Source organism: Castor canadensis, chromosome 4, assembly GCF_047511655.1.
Source record: "Castor canadensis chromosome 4, mCasCan1.hap1v2, whole genome shotgun sequence".
NCBI classification, from domain to species: Eukaryota; Metazoa; Chordata; class Mammalia; order Rodentia; family Castoridae; genus Castor; species Castor canadensis.
In genome coordinates, this window is record NC_133389.1 from 127,552,853 (window position 1) to 127,572,987 (window position 20,135).

Here is a 20,135-nt window from a genome sequence, read left to right on the forward strand (position 1 = left end):
TGATTCAGAATTTTTGAATGAGGTATTTTCTTCTTTTCCTTCTCTTCCTCCCCCTCCCCTTTCCTGCAGTGCTGGGGGTTGAACCATACGAGGCAGGTACTCTACCACTGAGTGACATCCCAGCCCTATATTCTTCTTTGTGTACTAAGTCCTTAAAATCTGATCTTTCTTTTGAACATCCAGTCCAGCCTGACTCAACAAGGCCTGGGTTGTGTAGGGTTAGGCAGTGATTCACAGGGTGATTTCAGCCCCAAGATGAACGTTTTTAAGCCTTGGAATTTGTGGAATTAAATTAAATGGAATTTAATTTTACTGACAAGAGAACAATGAGGAAGTCTGTTTGGCCCCACAAGTCACTGTTCACCCCTTCTCATGCTCTCCGAGCAAGGGCAAAGGGGGCAATGCTACATTTCCAGAAGTTTGGGAGACACTAAGCACAGAGGGTCCTTTCCTCTAAACCTTGCCGTCTAGGTTATCCCACACCCTGACAGCAATTTGACTGAACGTCAGATTCTGTACACACAGATACACGTCTGTGTCTTGTCTTCAGATAAGTGTCCAAAGGCAGTGGTTTCAAATTTCAAACGCACAACTGCACAACTGTGCAACGCCTGCATACCACCAAAATAGTGACGTTTCAATGACAGATTACATAGATGACAGCGGTTCCATGAGATTACAGTGTTTAGTGCTGCTATACTTTGTGCAAGTTCACTCTGTGACATTCCCACAATGACGAAATCACCTAACAACACATTTCTCAGAATACGTTCCCAACTTATGATATGTGACTGTAATTTAATTAGTATTTTTTATTTAATTTAACCTAAGTACATACTTCGGCGTCATCCTGAGAAACCATATCCATGAAGTCACAAATCTCACATGGCATCATAATTTTAGTGCATAGTATAATGAGTAATAATGTTTATCCATATGTCTCCTGAAATCACCTCACAAACCAGCAGCAGTATGACTGTTGAACCTGGAAAACATTGTCCTGGGAGGGAAAGGGAGGCATCCTGGCAGACCCCCTCTTGGCACCAGGATGCTCAGTGGGTACACTCAGTCCCCACTGCTCGTTTTTGGCTGGCATTTATTCTGGCTGATTGGCACTTGTGCCTACCAGTGTGTTAGACATTTTAGGTATCAACTCCTCCTGTAAGGGAGTTATTGTTTTCATTTTAATTTTGTGGAGCTGGCAGGTTTAGAACTGAGCTTTTAACTATAAACCTCACAAGGTAGAGACAACTACAACACCTACCATAAGGCCCTCCTAACATTTCTTCTTGTTAAATGACTGATTTTCGATTATGAACTCTCCATAAAGCGTGAAGACCTTAAGAAATAAGAACTGGTAAATTTCAATAGTGGAGATACATGGCATCAAAATGGTTTAAAACAAATCTGTCATATATTTATATGTAATTCTTTATGCATTAATTAGCAAGATCTAGTGGTCAGCCTATTAATTATTTCAGTTTTAAAGTAGTAATGAACAAAAATGGTATTTGAAGATACCTGCAATTGTAATATGTATTAGTTAATCTATGCTATATAATAAATTATCCCAGAACTGAGCAGCTTAACCCAAGAAGCATTTATTAGATCATAGTGCCTATGGGTCAGGGATCTGGACACAGCTTAGCTGGATGCCTTTGGCTCAAGGTCTGTTAAGACTACAGTCAAGGTGTCAACAGGGTTGTGTTCTCATCTGACGGTCTAGCTGAGGAAGAAGCTGCTTCCAGGCTCACTCACTTGTTGTTTGCAGGATTCACTTCCTCACTGGCTATTGATCAAATGCCTCCCTCAGTTCTTTGTCTCTCTATAAGGCAGCTCATACTATAACTGGCTTCCCCCAGAGGGACTAAGACAGTGAGAAAAAGTCCCAAGACAGAAGCCATAGTCTTTTTTTATAACAAAATGTCAGCAGTGACCACTTATTCACCAAAGTGAAACATTAAATGCAGTCTGTACTCAGGGAGAGGGGTTGACACAAGGGCATGAATTGCAGGAGGTGGGGATCACTGGATACTATGTTAAGCTGTCTGCCACCTGATGACATAAGACATGTACCATTTCTGTTAGTGATGATGTCACAAGTACCAGTAATGTTACTGTAGTTTGTTGGGTACCTTCAGAACGGAAGGCAATGAAAATTTTCAGTTAGGCATTACTGAACATAAAGAACTATTTTTGGATTTTGGGCTTGGCTCAAGTGGTAGAGCAAGAGCAAGGTCCTGAGTTCAAAGCCCAGTATTACTCCTGCCCTCCCCCTCCAAAACTAAATCAAAATTTAAAAACCAGAAGCATTATTTTCCCTATCCAGTTTAAAAACTTCAGGTTAAAGCCCTCTATTAAAGTATGCAATATATCTGGCACCATCTAAAAATCAGACTGGCAGTTTGAGGATGGACACAAGGATTCCTCACATACACCTGGAATCTACTATCTGAGGACATTTACTACAAGAGATTTAAAAAACAAAACAAACAAAAAACCCAGGTGATGGTGCTGGCCCACTCAGAAATAAATCAACTTTGAAAACTTCCCTCGCAGCTGCAAAAAGCAAGTGTCTGGCACCAAGTCAGGATCAGTGGTGCTTGTCCTGTAATGAACCCTTTACCTCCTCCGGAGAGCCACTCAACTGGGGACAAGATGGTAGGTTTCAACTTTCCCTTCTGGATCCCAATCAAAGTTTCTCATCACCTGCTCACAAATGCCTTGTGTTTCCTTTTTATCAGGAAGGGACACGGGCCATATTCAAAATATTTAATGACCATGAGACAAAGGCACTGAGCAAACAGGACCATATCTGATGCTGGAGCAGCATCCCGGGGCACTCATGCTGTGGAATTATGGGAGAAGTCTTAGGGATCCTGGGGTGCACTGGTGCACCCAGATGACTGAGGGCACTGACAATTCATCCACCGGCTTTGAAACATCAGGGCAAACAAGACTGGGAGGGAGAATGCTCCTCCTGACCTTCGCTCCCCTGGGTGCCTCCAAAGGGCTACTGCTGTGGTTGCTGACCTGGCTGCCCTACAGCTCTCTGACTGACCTTCATTGTGGGGACAGAGCCCAGCCCTCCTTCCTGAGCTCTGAGCTAAGGCCAGAGCCTCTAGGTCCTGGGCCTCTCATTCAGGTCTCTCCAGGGTGGCTGGCTGGCAGTCTCCCCATTACCAGGTGCCTTCTGGAAGCAACCTGGGACAGCTGCTGCCGGTGGCACCATCAGGCCTCTGGAAGAGAGAGCTGGCATTCCCTGTGTGTTTGGTGGAGTGGCATGTTCTCAGCCCATCAATGACAGTCCACCCAAGCCCACTGCCTTATGGGGCACAGGCCAAGCAAGATTTTGTTAGTGATCCTTCTGCCTCCAAGGCTGGTTTAGTGACTATCTGACTGCCATTTCTGAATGGTACCCCAGGCTGTCGGCTTTTTATGGAGATCAATCTATACCACGACTTGGTCTACATGGAAAATCATGATGTGCTTTATGAATTACTGACATGCTCTGGTTTGTTTTACTTCGTGCTTCTGGGAAGTGCACTAGGGAGAGCTCTAGATACATGTAGTCAGGGGTCTGAATTTCAGTTCTTGCCTGTGGAATGCAGTCAAGTTCCCTTCACCTCTGAGGGAAATTGTTAACCTCTGCATATGGGGCTCATCCCAATGTCTGCCACTGGTGGGTTAAGGGTCAAATTAGATAATTTTATGAGACAATTTCAAGACAAATTTGACAAATGTTGTTCTTGTAAGGTGAAGACAAGATTGAGAAATAAAAACTTTTGGTCTAAGAGTACCAGTGTCATCCCAGTGTATGAATTATAGGTACTTTGAAACAGATACTTTTTGTTCATACAAGTTGATTAAAAAGCAAAGACAAAAAAATGGCTTTATAGGTCAAAATGTAAGAATAGTCTTGCGCGGAGTCAGATCCAATGCATGAGAACTCTGAGTTCTCTCTCTTGAATGAAGATAATTTTATCTCCTTTTCCCTAAGAAAATAGTTTAATTATTTCATTATAATTTGTGTAACTACACAATATCTGCTTTAATAACAATAAATATTTAAATAAACAAACATTAAAGATAATATTTACATAAACATGGAAGTCGTAATAACCTTGCATTTCCTTTAATCGCCTTGACATGTAAGTGAAGGAAAGCTTGGTTTGTGTAGGCATTGTTTGCCCATTTTGCAGTTCTTTTTTTCTTAAAATAAGAATTATGGAATCACTGGGACTCAAGCAATGAAAGATAAAGTTTGAGACAAGAATCCTGCCCCTTTAGCTGGGTGCCAGTGGCTTACGCTTGTAATCCTAGCTACTCAGGAGGCGGAGATCAGAAGGATGGCGGTTTGAAGCCGGCCCAGGCAAATAGTTCACGAGACCCTATCTCAAAACACCTTATCACAAAAAATTGGGCTAGAAGAGTGGCTCAAGGTGAAAGCCCTGAGTTCAAGCCCCAATACCGCAAAACAAAACAAACAAACAAAAAAAAAACTGCCCCTTCCCCTCTGGCCTACCCAAAAGAACATCTTCTCCCATTTCAGTCCCAGAAATCAAGCAATGAATAAGACATGTACAGTCCATCTCATGTGTTTACAGGAATTTTAGAAGCCACAGATGAATTCAGGAGTGATACTATACCACTAAGACCACCAAGAAAGATGAATTCCTTCAAGGATCCTTGCCCTAGGCGCAGACACGCACATCCAACTCTTCACTTGACATCTGAATGTTGAAGTCTGCCTACACTAAACTAACGACTGTCTCCCCTCCACTCCAAACGGCTCTGCTTACAGCCTTCCTCACCTCATTTTGATGGCATTTCCATTCTTCCTGAACTTGTCCAAACATCTTGGAATCTTCCTTGACTCCTCTCTTCCACAACTATTGTTCAATCCAGCAGTTAATCTTGTTGGTTCCACCTCCAGACTCCAGTCCTCCCCACCTCTACTGCTGCCAGTCCAGGACGAGGCTCCCTTGGCTCTCATTGGCACACTGCAGTAGCCTCCTAACTAGTCTCTTCTCTTCCTGCACGCCTATAGTCTACTAATACAGCAGCTGAAAGGACCCTCAAAATGTCGTCAGATCACTGTCCCTCTGTTGCCCAGAGTCCTGCTAAAAGCTCTCGCTCCCTCTGAGTGAAAGCCAGAGTCCTACCCTGGCCTATACTTCCCTCCTCAGTTACTCTGCCCAAGTCACACTGGCTCCTTGTTATTCTCTGAAGATGCAAGGCAATGCTCCCGCCTCACTGCCCTGGGCTTTCCCTCATGTCTGCATGGCAAATTCTCTCATTTCTTCCATCTTCTCTACGACAGTCACCCTAACTGTCCCACTTAAATCCATACACCTTCTACTGTGCCTTTGCTCTTCTTTACCCTGCCATATTTCCTCTTCATAGCATTTACCACCTTCCGACCTTCTAAGAGCGCACAGCACATAAAGCCAGGTGTGGTAGTTCAAATCTATAATCCCAGCACCTGGGAGGCTGAGGCAGGAGAAGAGTTTGAGGCCAGGTTGGACTACACAGTTAAATTCAAGGCCAGCCTGGGCTACATAGTGAGACTTGTCTCAAAAATCCATCATATAATATGTCTTTGTTTTATTGCTCAATGTCCACATTCTCCAAGTAGAACTGGGCATGGGGTGCTCAATAAACACTACTGATTTAAGGTAAAACATAAAAAAGGAAGGAAGGAAGGAAGGAAGGAAGGACAGACCCTCCAAAAGAACACCAGCCAAACTATTCACAATAGTCAAGTTATGGAAACAGCCAAGATGCCCACCACTGACGAATGGATTAAGAAAATGTGGTATCTATACACAATGGAATTTTATGCAGCCATGAAGAAGAACGAAATGTTATCATTCGCTGGTAAATGGATGGAATTGGAGAACATCATTCTGAGTGAGGTTAGCCTGGCCCAAAAGACCAAAAATCGTATGTTCTCCCTCATATGCGGACATTAGATCAAGGGCAAACACAACAAGGGGATTGGACTATGAGCACATGATAAAAGCGAGAGCACACAAGGGAGGGGTGAGGATAGGTAAGACACCAAAAAAATTAGTTAGCATTTGTCGCCCTTAACGCAGAGAAACTAAAGCAGATACCTTAAAAGCAACTGAGGCCAATAGGAGAAGGGGACCAGGAACTAGAGAAAAGGTTAGATCAAAAAGAATTAACCTAGAAGGTAACACACACACACAGGAAATCAATGTGAGTCAATGCCCTGTATAGCTATCCTTATCTCAACCAGCAAAAACCCTTGTTCCTTCCTATTATTGCTTATACTCTCTCTACAACAAAATTACAAATAAGGGCAAAATAGTTTCTGCTGGGTATTGAGGGGGTGGGGGGAGAGGGAGGGGGCGGAGTGGGTGGTAAGGGAGGGGGTGGGGGCAGGGGGGAGAAATGACTCAAGCCTTGTATGCTCATATGAATAATAAAACAATAATAAAAAAAAAAGAACACCAGCCAAAAGGCAAAAAACAAAACAAAACAAAAAACCTATAAAACATCTAGTGTCTAAAAAGGGCCTTGTGACTTCCAGTGGCAGAACCTATGTATCGTGTTTCATTTTCTTCTTCTAATAATGCTTGTGGAATTTGAATAGGAGCAGAAAAGAAGTAAGACACTGACAAGAGACTGCTCAGGAAAGACCCTGTGATACTATGATGTGTAGTTTTGGTCTTCCTCCACAGCTCCTGACTCATAACCCCTTCCCCAAGGCAGGCCACAGCAACTAACATTTCGCTTCCCTCAGGCGGTCATGGAAATTCTAATCCTCCTCTGTCTTTTGGTCTTGGATGGGGCCATATGGAAATTCTCTGACTTAAGCTTATCTGACAGTAGGTCATAAGACCCTCCTCATTCCAGAGGAGTCCTGTCCCATACCCTGGAGGAAGGAATGCTGCACAGAAAGGCCCAGAAGACTATAGCAGCCGGGTTTCCCCATCCAAGCTATTAGCATTAGATATGCAATAAGGTCTCTAAAACCATCCAAAGGACACAGTGGCAAGCTCCCGGATAGCTGGACCATGGCTCCTGGAGGCTCCTGGAGAGCTGTTCCTGTTCTACCACTCCTCAGTCAGTACATCTCTTCATCTGGGTCCTGGGCAACTTCCTTTACAGACATGAGCGTAGGCGTTTCCCTGTGTTCTGTGAGTGGCTCTAGCAACTTAAACCTAAAGAGGGGATCATGGGAACTCCAGTTTATAGCCAATCAGTCAGGACAGGTAGTGGGGTTTGTGGCAGACGTCTAAAGTGGAGGGTGGGGAGCAGTCTTGGGGACTGACCCTGCAACCTGTAGGATGTGACTCAGTCTCCAGGTTGACAGTATCAGAACTAAATCGGATTCGAGGACACTCAGCTGGTATCCACTGTAGAATTAATTGCTTGCTTGCTGCTGGGGAGATATGCTCTCACTTTCTAAAGCCATGGAAGTGATCTGTGCTGTGAGTATGTGGTCAATGAAACTGAGTCTTAATCAGAGTCACTCTAAAGTTAAGATTACCAAACTTCAGACACAGCTAACGTCATTGAAGTCCTAAAACCTCCTTTTTTTGTGGGGACCACAGTGCTCAAACTCAGAATTGCTGACCACCATTAAGAGCTCACAAGAGGCCGGGCATACCAGAATTTATAATTGATGTCACTTCTTTCCATTGACCATGCTCACTCTCCACACTATGCCCTTCTAAGATAATGGTCCTGAATCAGGACTCTGATTCAGTCTTCAAAGGTGGTTCAGAGAACTTGGAATCAATCAATGCAAAGGATGGCTAACCTTTTTGAGGATTGCTTAATCCAGGCCATACTTCGCACACATCTAGATCCACACTTCTCAATGCATATCTGTGACAACAAGATTCGGGATCTCTTTCCCTGGCCTATCCTGGGCCCATTAGCAATTTCTCCTCCTTGGGTCCATTCTCTTCCTTGCTCTGAGGAGCAGTTCATTGTACATAAACTTTCTCTAGGTAGGATGGATTAGGTTTCTGCCTACAAAATCACAACCATATTGGTGTGTCTCAGGGAATTAAGCAGAGGGAGGTTACTTTGCCGAATCCTTAATTTCTCAACCCACTCCCATTGGGCATGGGTTAGGCCTCTATAGATGCCTAGATACTGGGGCACCTACATCCAGATGCCAAGTTCCTTCCACATTGTTGCCTTATGTGGTGAGCAGGGCTGGAATCAGGAGCTTTGTTCTCTGCGCACTGCTATCATTAATGAGCTATTTTGACCACAGACAAATCACTTGACCTTTCTGGGCCTTAGTTCCCAAATCTAAAAATGAGAGGATAGAATTCTCCTAATGTTCTCTTCTTCTTCTTTTTTAAATCTTCATAAGTTTTTCAATAATGACAACAGCATCTGAAAGCCTCTTTTCCTAAACTTTTCCCGAAACCAGACGTTCCTGGCACTGAAGTAGAGGAAAAAATAGCTTTTAAATAACCTGACATTTTTGTCTTTTAGAGCAAATTATCCTCTGATCTTTCCAATTCTCTTTCCCTTACTGCTACTGCCTTACGAATGCTTAAAAGAAGTTTTAACAAAATACGTTATTCCTCCTTCCTGAGTAAGCAAGAGCTCTCTTACACCAACATTACTTTCTTCCAAATTATTTTTCCTATATAAAGTTTCTCAAATATTTTTATTGTGGTAACTATGCTTATCAGCATTGATGTCTCCCTGTTTTCCAGGGAAGGTTTTTTTCCAATAAACATTTATTGAACTTCTAATCTGCCAAATAGTGTTTTTATTAGTGCACATTAATTGTACAAAATAATGAGTTTCATTATGATGTTTTCATCCATGCATATGAGTACTTTGATGATATTCTCATTACCCTTTCTTGTCCCCATCCCCCTTCCCAAATAGTCACCCTTCTACTTTCATGTCTCTCCCTTTTTTTAAAAATCTAGATTCTGTACGAGAGAAAACATGTGATATTTGTCTTTCTGAGCCTGGATTACTTCGCTTACTATGAAGATCTCCAGTTCCAACAAGTTTTCTTACAGAGAAGGTTACTAAATGCTCAGGAGAAAGAGGCTGGGGAAGGAAACACACTGTCCATGCACAGAAGTTCTGGCCTGAGTTTTCAGAAGGTGAGGGGCAGCAAAGGCAGAGGAAAAGCTGGGAGATGAAAGAAGAAAAGCAGTGGGAAGAAGAGAAAGGGAAACACACACTCATTTCCTTTGAAAGAGACTCCTGGGGCAGCTCATCAAGAATGCTCACTTAAATGACTTGAGAAGAAGGACTTTGCTAAGAAGCCTCACTGCAGTGAGAGGCAGAGCTGGAGGTCTGTTCTCATTCTTTTACCACTCCCTCTGTACAACCTTCTGCGTAGCAGGTTGGCCAGGTGCTAGTCAGTCCCTCCACTGGGCCCACCCCCAGTCCTCAGGAGTCAGGATCATTCTATAGGTCTCTAATGTCTTTAAGGAAGACTAAATCTTTCCATTGCTGGCCTGGAAATCAAAGCAGTTACTCCAAATCACCGCCATCCAGAAATCAGTGGTTTACTGCAAGAACAGCAAATCAGGAGTGAACCCTCCAAATGAATCCACATGTATAACACAGGCATAACCTCCTAGTCTGGAGTTAGCAGCATATTCCAAATAAGTGTAGACTCCAAGATGTGTTCTAATGACGTTTAGTGGAGGGAGTGTATACCCTAAAGAATTCCTGCCATTATAGTAAATATATTTACATATATACATGTATGTGTGTACCCTTCCACAACAAAAGACTCTTTTTAGCCACACTAGGATTACGAACAGTTTGGTTATAACACATCATCAAAAAGGCTCAAGTGTTGGAGGTTTGGTTCCCAAAGCAGCAGTGTTCAGAGCTCAGGTTTTTGGGAAGTGACTGGATCATGAGCGTTCCGACTTCACGAATGGATCAATCCCTTGATGGATTCATGACATGATGGCACAATGGGAGGTGGTGGAAAGCAGGAGGCAGGGCCTAGTCGGAGAGCACGGCTCACTGGGGCATGGTGTACCTTACACTGGCCCCTTCCTGTCTCTCTTTCTTTTCTTCCTGGCTGCCATCAGGTAAATATTTCCTGGGCCATGCCATTCCTCCATGATTTTTGTGTTTCTGCCTTGCCAAGGGTCTAAAAGCAATGGAGCCAGTCAACCTTGGATTGAAACCTCTGAAATTGTGAACCAAAATAGATCTTTCCTTCCTTAAGTTGTTCATATCAGTTATTTTGTCACAGCAACAAAAAGTCTGACTAACACACAAACCAATACAATGAGTTAACTAAAAATATGGCACTGAAATCTAGGTATGAACACGAATACAAGGAAGCCTAATTTATTACAGAAAACTTCAAATCTGACACTCTGGTAAGTATCTAGCTAGTTAATCTCAAAGCAGGAACTCATTAGCATGAAGAAAGGACAGCAGCAGTAGTAGTAGATGAATGCCTCCTGGAGGAACTGGACTAGGGTGTCATATAAGCTAGGAATAGGTGTTCTTAAATTCAGTTTGCTGCACCATGACCGGGTTCTACTTCAAGGACTCATTTTTTCCTACTTTATTCTTTCTAAGGAAAGAAATTCTATGCCCTTTCATAAATGTAGCCCTTCTTGTTGTTTGTATAAACAAACAAATGCAACTCTTCCTGTCATTTTCTGAACCCTCTTGGAAGAGGTTTGTGGACACTTAGGAGCTTTTTAAAAAAAAAAAAAAACAGCACCAACTTTCCACCTGATGAAGAAACAGGGAAACTAAAATGGACAGTGATAAAGTACACATACAGCGATCTCTTCCCTGGTAGTGGAATAGCGCCTCCGACAAAAGAATCCCCGTGCTACCCAGCATTGTGTCAGGCTGCCCATCACATCTTCCCTACTAGTTCCTTCCAGAAAATCTGTAATCTAAACACCTGCCATGGTCACCTCTCCAGAACAGCCTTGCTGGGCTTACAAATTTTCTAGAGATAACGTCTCTAATCATTTCTAGATCATTACTACTCAGAACCAAGACATGCATAAAGGAAAATGATAATGATCTTGTAATCAGAGGTATCTTCAAGTGTGTGTACTTGGAAGGAGGGTGGTATAAGAGGACTGGATGATTACCAGAAAACAAACACAGAATCACAACATGACCTAGTGATACAAATTCTGGGTACACACCAGAAGGACTCAATACTGGGCCGCAAACAATTGGCAAACCCATGTTCATAGCTATCATTACTCACAAGAGCCAAAAGACGCAAGTAACCAAAAGTCCATTGGTGGATTAATGGATAAAGATAAATACATACAATGGGATATTTGGCCTTAACAAGGAAGAAAATCCTGACATGCTACAACACAGCTAAGCCTTAAAGACACTATGTTAAGTGAAACAAAGAAGTCACATGAAGACAATCACTATGTAATTCTGCTAACACGAGGTACCTAAAGGAGGCAAACTCACAAAAACACAAAGTGGTTGCCAGGGACTGGTGGGGAAGGGAAAATAGGGAGTTGTCTGATGGGTACAGAATTTCAATTTTGCAAGATGGAAAAGTTCTGAAGATCGATTGCATGACAATGTGAATATAACACTAGTGTGCTGTACACTTGCTGGCTAAGATGGTAAATTTTATATTATGTGTATTTTGTTACAATTTTAAAAATACAACAATTCCTAGTATTTCCAAGTGTGATGGTTTCTCTCTGAGAAACCCAGAAAACCAAGCGTCCAGATTTGCTCACACCAATTTGAAATGATGACCAAGGATGAATAAAGTTGTAAAGACTGCACTCATAGAGGTTTGCTTTTATTTTCTTTTCCCCTACTACTATGAAGGTTTTATACCTATCCCATTTTATCCCTCTGAGTGCCAGGCCATCTGAACACCTGTGGATGCCGACTCAAAGTGTTATTCTTAGGTCGTGTGGCACTGAGGAGAAGAGGCTGGGCAAGAGAGATTTCTGAAGTCTGCCCTGATCTTCTTCTTATCTATAGTCTCTCCCCATAAACCCCACCATTTCCAGATAAAAGTGACCATTTATTTCTGTCCACTTTTTACCTTCAAACTGAATTCAGTGTTCAATGTGGCAGTAATTCCTGTCTAAAAATTATATGCAAAATGACAGTCTAGGCGCTCTCCATCCTCCTGCCTAACCCACCACTCTCTTCCCTCATGCTTCATCCTTTTTCTCAGAACCCTTGCAGCATGGAGCTTAGAGGTGCTACAGAATGATGACCCTTCATCATAAACCTTTTCTTGCATCTCAAACGCAAAGGAACACAGCAGAAGCGGAAAGCTGGAGACAGGGCCAAGAAACAGCCAGGCACAGAAGAACTGGAAACAATTTTGCATTCACAAAAAAAAAAAAAAAAAAACTTCAGATCCATCTGGAAAGTATTTTAACAAAATAAAAAGCCCTTTTCTACCATGAGCAGCAGATCAGCATAACACAAACCTCCCCGCACAGCAAAGGCTCTGCAACAAAATTTAAAAGCAGAACAAAACTGAAAGAGCTCCTTCAAGGACAGCTAAGCTGTCAGTCTTCCTGGTGCCCCAGGGTAGCACCAGGGATGTCACATCCTACCTTGGTTTTCATTTGGGTTTCTCCAGGCATTTAAGTCCAGGGCTCCAACAGTGGGAAGGTCCAACCTGCCCCAGCCCACTCCTGATGAAGAAGTCGTGTGCTGCTCGTGTCAGCTAGTCGAAGAGTTTCTGAAGCCACCAGGGCTGAGATCCTGCTTAGAACCCTCCCCTACTGTCAGCTTCCTCTCCATCTTCTTACACAACATGGTAGTAAACATGAAAAATGTGTGGCAACTTGAGGACATAACCAACAGTGAATTTTTACTTTCATCACTGTTCTGGTTCCTTTGCATTACTGGAAGATAAACAACACGTGAGTCGACTAACCCTAACCCTGAGTCGACTAACCCTAACCCTGAGTTGTTCTTAGTACACACACATTTTAAAACACTCAGGCTGGAATGAAGAATCAGGAAGTTCTGAATTCAAGTGTCCCCTGCTCATTACCTCTGTGCCTCCATTAACACAGCCAAAGGGACAATCTAAGGTGTTTCCTAAAACTTCCAGAAAGCACCCTCTGGCTAACTAACCTGCTCTAGTGCCTAATGACAGCTCAATGAGGAAGTAACTCCCTTCTAACTCAGACTTGAGACGTTTTCCTTGCTCACCCTGGGTCTGAAATTAGCCCGTCATTGTGTCAGAACGTTTGGTGACCTGCTTTTCTTCTTGAAACTGTCGCTCATTGGCCATAGCATAAGTAATCCTGGGTCCTTTGCTGAGCCCTTCTTTCCCCCTCTTCTTGGTTTTTGTGCAAACTCTTTAAATCCTCCTTTCTATCAAAGCACAACGCTCAAGGCCTCTCCAGAGCCCGCTGGGCGTTAGCTCCGGGTTGTGCAGCCTTGTCAACTGGTGCAGGCAAGGAACTTCCTCCTCTCATATTCAAGCTGCCTTACCCTTTCTTCTCTACTCCCATTTTGTATTAGCAAGAAAAGGAAGGAAAAAAGAAAAGAGAGCAGAAAAAAAGAAAAACAAGAATTTACAGACATGAGAAATTATTTCAATATGAAATAAGATGTAAGCCAAAAGATGTAGGCGAAAAGTACGTAAGAGCAAGGAACTTTTGCATACAGCCTTGCAGCTTTTTTTTTTTTTTTTTTTTTTTTTGTCGGTACTGGGGACTGATCTCAGGGAGGCAGGTGCTCTACCACTTGAGTCATGCCTCCACCTCCCTTGCAGTATGTTTTTACACACAGTATTTCTGTATTCTCTAATGCCCTGCGGATACCACACATATGCCTGCAAACATAAGTTGATCTGTCCTGTTTCAGATTTAGCTAATAAGCAAAAACGAGAAAAGGCTTAGTTGCATTCCATGAAATAAGTTATTTAATAAACATCTGACTTTTTTTTTTTTTAAAGCACTGAAGTTCCACACAGGGAAGAAGCAATTCTGAGAACTTCATTTTCACCACGATGGCCCAATGCTTGTTCCTCCAACAACGTGAGGTTACCAGCTATGCACTGCTCTTACATTCAAAGCCAGAGCGATTTCTTTTCATTAGAGAAATAAAGACAGTTCAAGGAGAGGGAGTCAGGTACTTCAGAGCAGCTATGAAAGGTTTTTCAGAGGAGGAAAGGCACTAACCTGTGTTGTTTTAATCCGATGAAGCGACCAAATACTCAAGTCCCCTGCTATCTTCTGGCTTCCTGTAACTGGCATGTGACGTTGCACTTCCTCCCGCACCTTCTTCCACTTGCCTCTCTAATGGCTCAGAGGCATGTGAGAGGATCCGCTGGCTGCTTTTTCACAGCACGTAATCCTGGGTCTACAGAAATGGGTGTCTCCCGGCAGGATCCCCCAGCTTCTTTTGTGGATACTTCCTGGATCCCTGGCACTTCTGACTCCATTCCAGGGGACGGGCAGAGGGAGACTCTTGGGCTCCAGGGTCTCTAACCTGGAGTTGGAGTTCTGCAGCTGAGAAGAGACCTCTACAGTAGTCTAGGGCCTGGGTGCTTGTCTATTGCCATAGCAATACCTCAGGGTTAAAAAAGGGCCTCGATGGTGCTGCTTCCAGGATGTCCCCAGTACTTTTCTCTGGGGTGTACCACTACCACCAATGGAGCACACCCAGGTCTCACATTTCGGGATCCTGCAGCAACCTCAGCCATTCACCCTGAACTTTCTGAGACAGTCTTAAGTTCACATGAAGTCTATTTAGTCATGCTGGCAGAGGGGTGCCCTAATTCTTGGTTTAGAAAACAAAGCCAGTGTATTGTCAGCTTCTTGGGCTAAGTAACTTTGATGCTAGCCTGGCAGGAGAGCTAGGGAGAGTGCCTGGATGTGTCTGTGCCTCTCTGCCCCCGGCAGTGGGCGAAGACCGGCTGGGCAAGAACTAAGTAAGAAGCCAGAGGGCGCCATTTCTTCTAGCTCTGGTGTTGCTGTAGTTATGCCCTCCTCTTTTCTTTCTTAATTCCTCTGACTTCAGGAGGGTCCAAACACACTGGAGATTGTGGATGAGGAAGTGATGTGTGGGAGTAAAATCCTGTCCTGGATCAAAGGGACTCTTCTGCAAATTGTACAACTTGACCCAATGCAGAAATCCCAAAACTGTTTCTATTTGACTACCCTAGCATAACTCTTTAAAAATGTTTTTAAAGGGATGTTTTGTTTTTTAGCAAGGTAACTGCAGACAAGTTCCAAGTCTTGAAAATATTACCCTGTAATTCCCCAATGAGGCTCTCCATGTGACAACATTGGGTAAGGAGACGTCCTGGGGATTAGAGCTGTGGACAGCAGTCAGACTCTGAAGTCTCGCCACGTGATAGCAGCTCTGTCCTTGAAAACATTTAGCACTGCTTTCCCATCCTGACAGCTGATGGTTTTCGGAGTGAACTGTACATTTAGATTAGCCAGCTGGGCCAAGATGGCTTTCCAAGCTATAGATACAGCATAGCTTTAAAATAGGAATAACGGCAAACTTTGCCATCTTGGAGTCAGTCATTGTAAAAAACTTGGAAAAAATACTTTGTGCATGAAAAATAACAATGACTATATCTGAATGTATTTACAAGTGTCGCATTCAGAGTTCAGCATACAATTGTACTTCTCAACTAAGCAGTTCTGTATGCTCTTGCTTAAAACATGCTTTGTAATTCCTAGCCAGAGCAATTAGGCAAGAAGAAGGAATAAAAGGAATACAAATAGGTAAAGAAACTGTCAAAATATCCCTATTTGCAGACGACATGATCCTATACCGTAAAGACCCAAAAAACTCTACTCAGAAGCTTCTAGACATCATCAATAGCTATAGCAAGGTAGCAGGATATAAAATCAACATAGAAAAATCATTAGCATTTCTATACACTAACAATGAGCAAACTGAAAAAGAATGTATGAAAATAATTCCATTTAGAATAGCCTCAAACAAAATCAAATACCTAGGTGTAAACCTAACAAAAGATGTGAAAGACCTCTACAAGGAAAACTATACACTTCTGAAGAAAGAGATTGAGGAAGACTATAGAAAGTGGAGAGATCTCCCATGCTCATGGATTGGTAGAATCAACATAGTAAAAATGTTGATACTCCCAAAAGTAATCTACATGTTTAATGCAATTCCCATCAAAATTCCAATGACATTCATTAAAGAGATTGAAAAATCTACTGTTAAATTTATATGGAAACACAAGAGGCCACGAATAGCCAAGGCAATACTCAGTCAAAAGAACAATGCAGGAGGTATCACAATACCTGACTTCAAACTATATTACAAAGCAATAACAATAAAAACAGCATGGTACTGGCACAAAAACAGACATGAAGACCAGTGGAACAGAATAGAGGACCCAGATATGAAGCCACACAACTATAAGCAACTTATCTTTGACAAAGGAGCTAAAAATATATGATGGAGAAATAGCAGCCTCTTCAACAAAAACTGCTGGGAAAACTGGTTAGCAGTCTGCAAAAAACTGAAACTAGATCCATGTATATCACCCTATACCAAGATTAACTCAAAATGGATCAAGGATCTTAATATCAGACCCCAAACTCTTTAAGTTGATACAAGAAAGAGTAGGAAATACTCTGGAGTTAGTAGGTATAGGTAAGAACTTTCTCAATGAAACCCCAGCAGCACAGCAACTAAGAGATAGCACAGATAAATGGGACCTCATAAAACTAAAAAGCTTCTGTTCATCAAAAGAAATGGTCTCTAAACTGAAGAGAACACCCACAGAGTGGGAGAAAATATTTGCCAACTATACATCAGACAAAGGACTGATAACCAGAATATATAGGGAACTTAAAAAACTAAATTCTCCCAAAACTAATGAACCAATAAAGAAATGGGCACGTGAACTAAACAGAACTTTCTCAAAAGAAGAAATTCAAATGGCCAGAAAACACATGAAAAAATGCTCACCATCTCTAGCAATAAAGGAAATGCAAATTAAAACCACGCTAAGATTCCACCTCACCCCTGTTAGAATAGCCATCATCAGCAACACCACCAACAACAGGTGTTGGCGAGGATGCGGGGAAAAAGGAACCCTCTTACACTGTTGGTGGGAATGTAGACTAGTATAACCACTCTGGAAAAAAATTTGGAGGCTACTTAAAAAGCTGGACATCGATCTACCATTTGATCCAGCAATACCACTCTTGGGGATATACGCAAAAGACTGTTACTCCAGAGGCACCTGCACATCCATGTTTATTGCGGCACTATTCACAATAGCCAAGTTATGGAAACAGCCAAGATGCCCCACCACTGACGAATGGATTAAGAAAATGTGGTATCTATACACAATGGAATTTTATGCAGCCGTGAAGAAGAACGAAATATTATCATTCGCTGGTAAATGGATGGAATTGGAGAACATCATTCTGAGTGAGGTTAGCCTGGCCCAAAAGACCAAAAATCATATGTTCTCCCTCATATGTGGACATTAGATCAAGGGCAAACACAACAAGGGGATTGGACTTTGAGCACATGATAAAAGCGCGAGCACACAAGGGAGGGGTGAGGATAGGTAAGACACCTAAAAAACTAGCTAGCATTTGTTGCCCTTAACGCAGAGAAACTAAAGCAGATACCTTAAAGCAACTGAGGCCAATAGGAAAAGGGGACCAGGAACTAGAGAAAAGGTTAGATCAAAAAGAATTAACCTAGAAGGTAACACCCACGCACAGGAAATCAATGTGAGTCAATGCCCTGTATAGCTATCCTTATCTCAACCAGCAAAAACCCTTGTTCCTTCCTGTTATTGCTTATACTCTCTCTACAACAAAATTAGAAATAAGGGCAAAATAGTTTCTGCTGGGTATTGAGGCGGGGGGCGGGGGGGGGAGAGGGAGGGGGTGGAGTGGGTGGTAAGGGAGGGGGTGGGGGCAGGGGGGAGAAATGAACCAAGCCTTGTATGCACATATAAATAATAAAAGAAAAATGAAAAAAAAAAACATGCTTTGTGTGAAATTAGTTACAGTCTTAACAAAATGCCTTGTGATGTTCATTTAAAATCCCTAACCTGGCTTTCCATCTGTGATTTTTTTTCTGTTTAGGCAATTTTTAAATTTTTAAATAGATTTTATGTTTCAGATTTACAGGAATTTGAGACAATAGTACAGAGTCCCTATACATTCTATATGCAGTCTTCCTATTACTAACATTTTTATATGTTAATAAGATACGTAAGCAACAACTATGAAATCAATACTGAAACATTACTATTAATTACAGCCCAACATGGAAATGTCACAATGAAACACCTGGCATAGTTTAAACAAACAAAAATATTAAAAAAAAAAAAAAAAGGAGAACAGGAAGACAAAACAGGTCTTGTTTGGGGGCTGGCACCAGAGGGAGGGGAGGATATAGTGAGAGCGTGTAGGAGGTGAAAGTGATGGAAATATTATGTACACGTGTGTGTAAATGGGAAATGAGACCTGGTGAAACTACTCCAGGAATGGGGGGAGGGACGATAAAGGAGAATTATGTAGGGGGGTGAATTCAACTATGATATATTGTAAGAGCTTTTGTAAATGTCACAGTTGTACTCCTAGTACAACAATTTGATAGTAAAATTATTTTTAAAAAGTTAAAGCTCATAATACATAATGTACTTTTCCTGTGCCAGGATACCACATTGCATTTAGTCATCAGGTCTCCTTGGTTCCACTTGGCTGTGACAGTTTCTCAGACTTGCCTTGCTTTTGAAAACTGATAGTTTTAAGGAGTACTGGTAAGGTATTTTACAAGATATGCAATGGGACCTGTCTGATGTTTTTCTCATGGTAAGATTAATGTTATTTGTTATTTGAAAGAGAACCACACAGGTAAAGGGCCATTTTACTCACCTCACATCAAGTGCACATACTATCAGCATGATACAATATTGTTAACGTGGCCTTGATCACCTGCCTGGCTGAGGCAGTATTTGTCAGGTTTCCCATCTCCCATAATACGCTCTTTGGAAAGAGGTCTTTGAGGATGCATATCCATATAAAACTACTTGGAATTCTTCTGAATGGAAAATCTGTCTCAACTCCACATTTATGAACTTATTCAATCATTTATTTATGTCGGTATGGCCTCATGGATATTTAATTTATACTTTGGGTTATAACTCAACACTACTTTATTTGGCTGCTCAAATTGCTTCAGCTTTGGCCACCGGGAGTTCTTTTAGCTGGTTTCTGTGCTCCTTACATATATATCCCTGTCAGTATTGTTTGTTGTTTTTGAGCACTTCTTTTTCACACTGTAAGATTCTACAGGCTCATGATGTATACTGCTTTCCCAATTGTCCAAAATTTTGCCTTGTTTTAAAAAAATATATATTATTTGTGCTTTATTCTATATATGTGCAAATATACAGATGTATATATAGCAGTACTGGGGTTTGAACTCAGGACTCATACTTGCTAGGCAGGCACTTTTACCATTTGAGCCATGCCATGCCAACAAAAGAATAAAAAAAAAAACTAAATTTATAGGCTTAAGAAAACTTTCACTTGCCTTCAGTTTTCTTTAGTTCTGCCCATGTGCATTAATAAAAATCTTTTTTTGTTAAACTGCATTCATAAAACCAGCATCTAAGCAAAACATCAAAACCGAGACAAATGAGTAATATTCTGTATTTGCTTAATTCCAAGATGCATGATTGCATTTGTTAGTGCTTATTCCTTCACATTTTAACATTCATGGAATGAGTGTACATTTAATAATGTATTCTTTTTTCCTGCATCCCTTTCATTAATTTGATGGGACGCTTTACAATTGATGTGTCTTGGGAGTGGAGGAAGAGCAATCAATTAACTCTTATTGAACTACTAGATATCATTGAACAATTTGCACTGCTTTTTTTCTCCTACTAAACAAATATTTTTATTAAAGTGGTTTGATGTGTGGCATCTACAGACATTTTAAATCCCTAAGATTTCTAAATACCTCCAGACACATTCTGAAGTTCAAAAGTTACCTCAAGCCACAAATTATCATCAAGTTTTAAATCCAGAGAAAAAGGGGAGGTGTTAAATTCTTTTCTGGAATTACTATCTGGATCCTTTTGTTTCCATGTCTCTCCCCAGGTCTCAGGATCCATTCTTGTGGCTGAGGAGCTA

General features: G+C 41.8%; 1 protein-coding gene across 6 annotated transcripts in view; it reads right to left on the minus strand.

Moving 5' to 3' along the window:
• Positions 1 to 20,135, minus strand: part of Wipf1 (WAS/WASL interacting protein family member 1) — a 119,312-nt gene that overhangs the window by 59,750 nt on the left and 39,427 nt on the right. The window contains exons 1-2 of one of the 6 annotated variants that reach the window (XM_074071131.1): positions 14,157 to 15,813; positions 12,573 to 13,474 (exon numbers count right to left, since the gene is read on the minus strand). The exons of 3 other annotated variants lie outside the window; for them this stretch is intronic. The gene's annotated coding sequence lies outside the window, so the exon portion shown is untranslated. Of the gene's footprint in view, positions 1 to 12,572; positions 13,475 to 14,156; positions 15,815 to 20,135 lie in introns of those variants that run through there. 2 more of the 6 variants (XM_074071132.1, XM_020168887.2) reach the window with 2 other exon arrangements.